The sequence below is a fragment of the Atta cephalotes genome, assembly GCF_000143395.1.
Source record: "Atta cephalotes unplaced genomic scaffold scaffold00001, whole genome shotgun sequence".
NCBI lineage: Eukaryota > Metazoa > Arthropoda > Insecta > Hymenoptera > Formicidae > Atta > Atta cephalotes.
In genome coordinates, this window is record NW_012130065.1 from 15027540 (window position 1) to 15036214 (window position 8675).

An 8675-nucleotide genomic window follows, 5' to 3' on the forward strand; every position below is an offset into this window, starting at 1 on the left:
AGAGAGAGAGAGAGAAATACATGCGGTATTTTATTCCTATAAATGGAACCGCATTGTGCCTGATGGGTCGCGCTGACGGGGTTGGTTGGTAGTAAAGAGCGACTGGAAAAAATATTTTTCTGTCTGAGTGATAAAAAACAAAATTTCCATGCCCGCATCGGCTCTCACACAATATCAATTAATTACCATCCTAGCAACAGTGGCGATTAATTGCAATAAATTTCAATTGTCTCGGTAACATTCTCCGCGAAAACAATAATGCGCGATGAGCGTTTGTCTGAGGGATTTTTTTTCTTTTTCTTCACGTTTGTGTTTTTTTGAATTATTTAGTAAAAAGAGTTAATTAATTTGTATTTGTTTCATTAGCACATTTACATTTATAAATATTATAAGGATGTCGGAATACATGCAAAATTGAACACAAGCTTTTACTCGTTTTTTTTTTTTTACTGGCTAAAACGGATGTTACGTAACTTTTGTACGCTGATTAAAACAACCCTTTAGATATCTCATATTCGCAATAAATTTGCGATGAAGTTTTTTTATACCACAAAACGTAAAATATAAAAGTTTATTTTATGAACTATTGGAAACTAATTATTCCATAAAAACGGAAGAATTTTTATTAGATAAAATTATTGCGAAAGAACTACGCTCTCCGAGGTGTCGAAATCCGTTGAATATTGTTGAATATATTTTTAACACATTAGCAGGGATTGTTAATTCATTCACGTAATTTCTACACGCGGAGCAAACAAATATTTTATATCGTAGGGCGGAATATGCCATAAAGTATTCATGACTGCCACTCGGTTTGACTCCGGTCTCTTTTTTTACTATTTTTTTTTTTTGTTACGCGCGCTACTACCATAAGAGCGGCAGATTGTAACAATAAATATCCTGCGTTCGGCTATGTGGCAATTAAAACCGGTTATTACGTTTTCAACATAGCGGATACAATCAGTTCCGTTTTCTGGACGTCCAATAACATGTATGCGCCCATTAAAAGCTCTGCTTTCGTGAATTTTATTTTACCTTAATTTCTTTTTTACTTTCCCTCAAATTATTGAAGTTTATATAACATAATATATTTCATTTGTCCTAAGAAAGCGGACATGGATGTTTCGGCGTAGCCTAAAGCCTATGATGTAATACGATGTTTACAGTGTTTGCATTTTACGATGACGGCCTTTTCCGTTTGTGCCGACTCGTTTGTGAGACGACTCACTGTGATTCACCCTGTATATATAATATATATATTGCGTGCGCGCGCGCGCGCGCGTGTGTGTACACACACACACACGATGTTTTCGCTGGCATTCAACAGAGCAATAAGTACGATCGCTGAAATTCCTTTCGATTCCAAGCATGGCTTTCCGCCAAGCAGACTAGGAACCGTGTGTTTCCTGAAGATTCTTTTCCCTGCCTTTCTTCTGTCTTGAAGTTTTCTCTATCTCATCCAAAATCGATCACAACGAACCTAAAAATTTCACACACACGTAGATTGGGGTGATATGGTGAATTGGCAGAAAAATGGTGAACGAAAGAAAATGACGTTTGGTCTTTCTACTTAAGACTCCTCCTCGTATATCTTGAATTCTATACATACAACAGAAACCTGAATCTCATGGATCTTAGAAGTTTCCGAAGAAAGATATCTTTTATTTCTTTTATCATATTTCCTTTACATTCTTCTCTTATTCCGTTGAAAAGCATTTCTCGCTATGCATTTCTCGCGTGAAGAGCAGGTGCAACATCCTGCATGTCGAACTGCTACATCGAGATTACTGAAGTTACTTCCTAATTGTCCTACTTTTCGCAATGAAATTCGCAGTTTATTATGGTGCAACGTTGCTGGTGGCTTATCACGCCATGAAATAAATGTTGTAAGGTGTTGCATTGAAGCAGCGTCCTGGAAGTTTCCGGCGTGTTTCAATCAGAAAGAGTTTGCAAGCGCTGTTGCCAATCTGTGGTAGCACATTAATTAATCGCAGATGAATATGAGCGAGATGCGCTCAGATCGACATGACGGATATTCCTTCTTATAATAAATAATAATTATATGGGTCGACACAAGTTTGCGAGAAGCATTTTATCTTATCATAAATCTTTATTCTATTTTTGAAAATATAACTTGAAAATGTAAATTAAATTCACATTGACATGGAAGGTCATTATTTTAGAATTAACCTCATTAAGCATTTATTCGCATATTCCGGAATTAATTTTCCAGTTTCATTTTATCTTGATGGAAGAGATTGTGTAATTAAATATCCTTAAATTAATTACGTAATTCCGCCATCAGTCATATTTGAGGTAAGAGGAAAAAAGAAATAGAGGAAGCTTCAGAGAGATGGAATGCACTTGTGTTCTCTTGCAAAATCTCATTCTTCCACTCTTGTCGCCATGCATTTTATCTTCTTTCATCGTGCTGCTTGAAAGTAAAGAGACGATCACGAATCAAAGGAAGAGAAAAAGAGAGAGACTACGATGTAGAGAAAAAAGATCACGCGATACAGTACCGGTGATGCTGCGGATTCTCAGATTTCCGTGGAATGCGATGCGCGAAGTTTATCGCTCGTGCGGAATTCTCTGAGTTCGCGTACACGCGTCGTACTTGAGTACTCGTAATCTTCGTGTCTGGAATTAATTTGCTGCTACAATCGTGGGAGCACAGATTTTATTGTTCAAATCTTCGAGAACGATGCATTGTTGTCGCAAAAAGATAAAGCTTCAACCGCTTCCATCTCCATACTAATTTCTGCGATCTGTTTTTACTCCACGTTAATTTCATGAGAAGCACTAATTGATAATAACTTGTAATAGTCAAAAATAAAAGACATGATTAATAAGAAGATTTAATTTAGAAGATTGCAACTCAAAATATATCTTGAAAATGTAAATTAACCTTATTCAATAATTTAATTCATTTGGGGTCTATTTGAGTCAAAATGTAGTTTATTTTTTCACTTATTTAATATTTTATTAAAAAATTTTTTCTGTACTTGATGACTTCTGCCTGTTTTTATCTACACTTGCAGCTTCACTTATTATCATAAGATCGCGACATACATGTTGTCCTTTAGACTTTATTGGAACTAACAATTCTCAATCTTGATCCAGGCTCCAACGAATAAATCTAAGGATAAATGTAAAATTAGCTATGCGAGTCAATACAAGCTTAGATGTGTATAAATTCCTGTAATGAGTGTATTCAGAACGACGAGCACTTAATGAGCTCTTTTATTTGATTGATCTATATTTTAGGATCTAGTGAAATATGTCAATCAGATGAAATCTTAATGAATAAATCTTATTGAATGAGGTCGCTCAGCGATTGTCGTTCTGATGTACATTTAAATCTTGAAAAGAATCACATACACTTGATGCTTATTTAACAGATCATTGTTAACATTATTATATAATTTGAAATATATTGTATGATTTGAGAATTCTGTTATATGCGACAGACAACATTGAAATCATATTATGAATGTATATTAACGATATTCCAATTTTATTGTATTCTGTCTCTCATATTTAATTATACGAACGGATTTTGTCATCAATATATTGAAGAGATTCAATCGAAAGGTTTGAAACATTCTTTTCAAAATTTAAATATATGAATTTACACATGTAAATTTATTTTCTGGCTTATATTCTAACATGTATTGGCTCGCATTAGCTGATCACATTTATCCTTGGATTTATTGAAAATATATTAAAAAAATTTTTTAAATTTAGTTCATGCATATTTAAATAAATAATTCATATTAAACAATTGATTTTATCAAAATTCCAACTATTTTTCGAACATTATATACATTATTATGTACATTTAGATCTTAAATGATATCGACAGAATTAAATAATTTTAATAGATAGTGTCTTCAAATTTTGATGTATGTTACACTGGATTTGAAAAAGAAATTTAATAAATGGCACGGAACTGATTGCGGAATGATGAAGCTGTGTCCTCTGAAAGATCTGACAGATACTTTAATATACTCCATGTACACGAATCTTGTCTAAATACTTGCCAATCATGTGTTCTTTTATGAGAAGCGCGGAATAATCTATCTGACATACTCGATGACGAAGACAGAAAAGCTATCCAACAGGTTGTAAAATATATATAATTACAATGTAGTATATAATTACAATGTAGTAAGTATATATAATTACAATGTAAGTCACGTACGCGTATATTCATACACCCTACATCTGCTGTCTTGAAATACCGTTACGATTGACATAATGACCGCGGCCGATTAGAATTATCATTTGTCATGATTAGAATTATCAAATTGTGAAAAAGTCTCCCTCTTGTACCTCAAACAAGAATGCTAACAGTCCATTTAACGATGCTGTATAAAAGGAACAATTAAGACAGAACTTGCCAAATTAATCATAGTCAATCCAAAGGCTTCCTTGGCAAACTTAATATGCGCAAGCGCGTTTATCGACAATCACACGCTAGTGAGAGAATATTCGAACATAAGAAAAATTTTATCATAGAGAATTTTGACGTTTTTTCCATATATATGATAAAAAAACGGAATGCTCTACGTACGACTGGTACGACTTGTACAAGGAGGCGATGCGTCGTCCCTCCAAATAATGAATCGCTTAAATGTTGAAAACGCCAAATGTATGATGAAAGAAACATTACATCTGCTGCTTACAGAACATATTACAATTAGCTACGAAGCTGAGTAAAACCAATCAGCTTTGAATCAGAGAATCGTCATTTTCAGTTACAAGTCGCTGATAGATCAAACGCCATATACGATTACCGCTCGGCAAAATATCGTAGTGGATGTATCAACGCTTAGCCAACGACTGTCAACTGACGGCCAAGGTTCTATCAACCAGTGCTGGGCAATAGTTTGCCAATATCGCGCCAATATCTGTGGCTACCAGTAATAGCCCAACACTGAGCCGATTGTAAAACTATAACTATATATATATGGATAGATAGAATATAATACCGACATATTCTGACAAAGGATTTTGTCATCCGACGCGCGAAGGAGCGAACACAATTAAATTTTTTTGTTTTTTCTCTGACAGAAAAAGTGAGGCAGCCTTTATCATGTCTCGAACCGTATGCTCGGACTATGTATATCATATCTATGATAGTGGGCCTATTGTTGATCGCTCGATTTTCGTGGCAACATTTAGTTTAGATAAGAATATTTTTCCCAAAGACGTGACTTGAGTTTCTGCAGGAGAGTTTGGACAGGAAAATTTTTCACGAAGCATTTCGTAAATATTTTTCGCATCAAAACGAGGCCGACGTTCAGTAGTGATTAATTTCTTTCTCTCGCAGCGTACTGTGTGCGCGATAATGGAGATTTTCGAGAAACTTTTCTCTCTCGTTTCCTTACTATTGTCAGCTTCCTCGTCGCACCTTCATGCCCATTAGTCCATCGGTTCTTTCAATGTCGGTGTAGGTACTCGCTGTCGATAGACAGATCGTTCTTTCTTATCCAGGTGCTGATACTCTTCTGGATTAGGCAGTGTGCGGAAGTTAGAGTAACGTAATTTAAAAGCCGCGCGGAAATGTGCAATCGGGAGCACCATCAATCCAATGCCAACCGCAGACATTTGAGTTTTTTTTTTATTTTTTGCTTTTGTCTTATTTACATTATAACTTACAATACTGGAATATAAATAATAGTCTGTTGTCGTAAAAAATTGTAACTCTTGAAACGAATATAAAAACGAATATAGAGAATAAAGAAAAGAGATAAGATTTTATTTAATTCGACAGTCCTGTATTTTTTATATTTTTAGAAAAATATTAATAAAAAAAAATAGGAGGTCTTGTTATTACATCAAAACTGTTGTTCTTGTATATTCAATGGAAATTCGTTATAGCAATTATTGGATGCTATGGTATAACTTTTAATTCAAAATAAAAAAATATTGCCGAATAAATTTGGAAACATTTACCTCAATAATAAGAATTCACTGCTAAAAATCTATTCTCTGCAATTATATTTTATTGTTATAACGAAATCAATTTTATTGATAGAAAAATGTGCTAACTTTATAATAGGATAATTTGTAAATTTAGTAAACCACCTATTTTGAGCAAATAACAGCATTTTTAAATCTTGTTATTCATAAAAATTTACTACTATGATTACATGAAATGTTAAGAAATTTTTTTTTGTCAATGAACAGATAAAAAGAAGTACATATAAAAAAAAAACTATAGAGAAATGATTGTAAAAACTGTTCAAAGTGTTGCTTTGATAGATTAGATCTTCTACAGAACTTCACATTCTTTTATATCCCTCGATCGTTTCCTTTGTATAGCGGAGAAACGTTTCAAATTTCTTGAATATACATTGTAATCGGCTGAAGTGTTGGATGTTGAAGTATTGGATGAAACACCGCGTATCTCGTTAGAAAACCATCTTGAACTGCCACGGATATAATCGACAGCATTAAACGCGAGGGAGTGACGATTAACGAATTATCGTCGAAGTTAAGAATTCTCATTGTCACACTATTATCGCGCGGGGGACTCTGATGTCGAGATTGATTATCGCAACATGCTCGGCGTTACCTCAAGTTATTCGATGCAATTACGAGAAATTTATCTCGCCGCCGTCATTTTACATTTACGTCATGCCATGAAAATTTACGCAACTCTACGATGAAACTTGCGCGTAAATAAAGCTTCCTACACGCCGGTGACTTGATAATACTCCAATGTATTTTTTCTTATTTCTTTCACCGGCGCACTCGCTTTTTATTCTCAACTAACCGTAACGATATTAACTTCATAAATTGTCGCGTGAGTGACCAGGAAACGAGGAAAATAGATATCCTTGTACGGAGAATGCACGCTAAATCAGTCTATAAATCTACAGATCAGAGGACGTTTCTGAATCAGTCCGATTGAGGGATTTACGACTTTGGTATTGCATGCGACTTTAACCATCGAGTTCGTGAAATTTGCCCGGATCGGATATTCCCCCGTGATTGGTAGGACCGATTGGATACGTCACATGGCGTAATGAAGTGCCATATCTACGACGGAAGACATCGTATGGCTGCAGGAACGAGGCGATCGAAGGATAATATCTGCGGCCGGGAGTTTGAGTGCGGTCAGACGCGTGATTAATTGCCCGAGTCTCTTGAAACGCTGACTAAAGGCCCGCTGTTCCGTATCCGCAAGTCTGGCACGTCGATCGGCTTACAAAATTAATAACTAACAGCGTTAGATGAAAGGTAGGCTTAAGAGGTTTCTCGTCGGCACGCCCCGGCAACTGTCGTTCAATCTCGTCATGCAACCTCGATCCCCTGAAGATACCTCTCACACACCATAGTTATATGTCAGCGATTTCTGTAGGGAGTCATAATCTGACACCTCGTTTTCCGCGACGAGAAAACCCGAGCGCAAAACGATTTTTTTTTTTTCCATTATAATTTCACGAATGACACATACCCAGCTAGTTAGAACGCAATGTTTCTAGAATTCTAGATATTAAAATATTTAGAATTTATCGAGTTCTTGATATAGATTATTCATGTTATACGGAGAATTACAGTCTCCGAAAAATATCCTGATGGATATTTTACATAGAATCTTAAAACGTCGGACGTGTACAGAAATGGAATTAAACCTGCGGATTCCCGCATTTCCCTGGGTGACTACTATTTACTCTTTTAAACAGAACAGAGATTCCCCGAAGGATTATCTTCGATAGCTCGCGCTGGTACAATTTGTATTCCTTCTATCGAAAGATGAACGATTTGATTGTGAAGAATGTGTAGTCCGCAACAAATTTTGCGACGAGTTCGTTCTCGAAATATAAACGTAAAATACAAAATCGTTGTTGAAAGAGAAGACTAAGAACAACATCGAATGGGAAATTGTTATCTGAGACAGAGTGAGGCAGAGATTAAATCGCACTCAACCTTTTAAGATGTCCACTCGAAACGCTCAGGAAGTAGTTGAAAGATAATTGAATGGCGTGTCGAAGACTAGTATAAAAGTATCGCAAGTTTACTGCAACGATTCACAGTTAAATCTGTCGACACCGATCGATACGTATTTATTATTCATTAAAACGTGGCTCCAAACGATGTTTATCTTCGCGAGTAGCGATTAAGCGGATCTGGCAGCTGGGATATTAATAACTCAAATCACATTCGTCGTCACGTGCTTGGGTTTCTCTAATAATACTCATCTATTCTTACCACAATGTATTGCAGCAGGTTTACGAGCTCCTGCGACACAAAATGTGTACTTTGTCAAACTGTCAAACTAATTGCAAAGTATCTTGCTATCTATAAGAGTGTGAATGATGTGTGACGTTAGGTTACTAAAGTGATATACGTGTATGTTCACTTGCAAAATTTTTTCAAGTCAATGTGATACTTAAACAAAATTAAATTGGATGTATGCACCTTGCTGCGACTTGCATTATAAAACTTTCGAAGTTCTTATCTTAGTGCACATCTCAGTGGGATTGAAGATTGAAGTCAGAGAGAGAGAGAGAGAGAGAGAGAGAGAGAGAGAGAGAGAGAGAGAGAGAGAGAGAGAGAGAGAGAGAGAGAGAGAGAGAGAGACGAGAGTAGAGTAGTAGTACGTACGTACGTACGTACTAACGTAACGTACGTACGTAACGTAAGTAACGTTAGTAACGTTA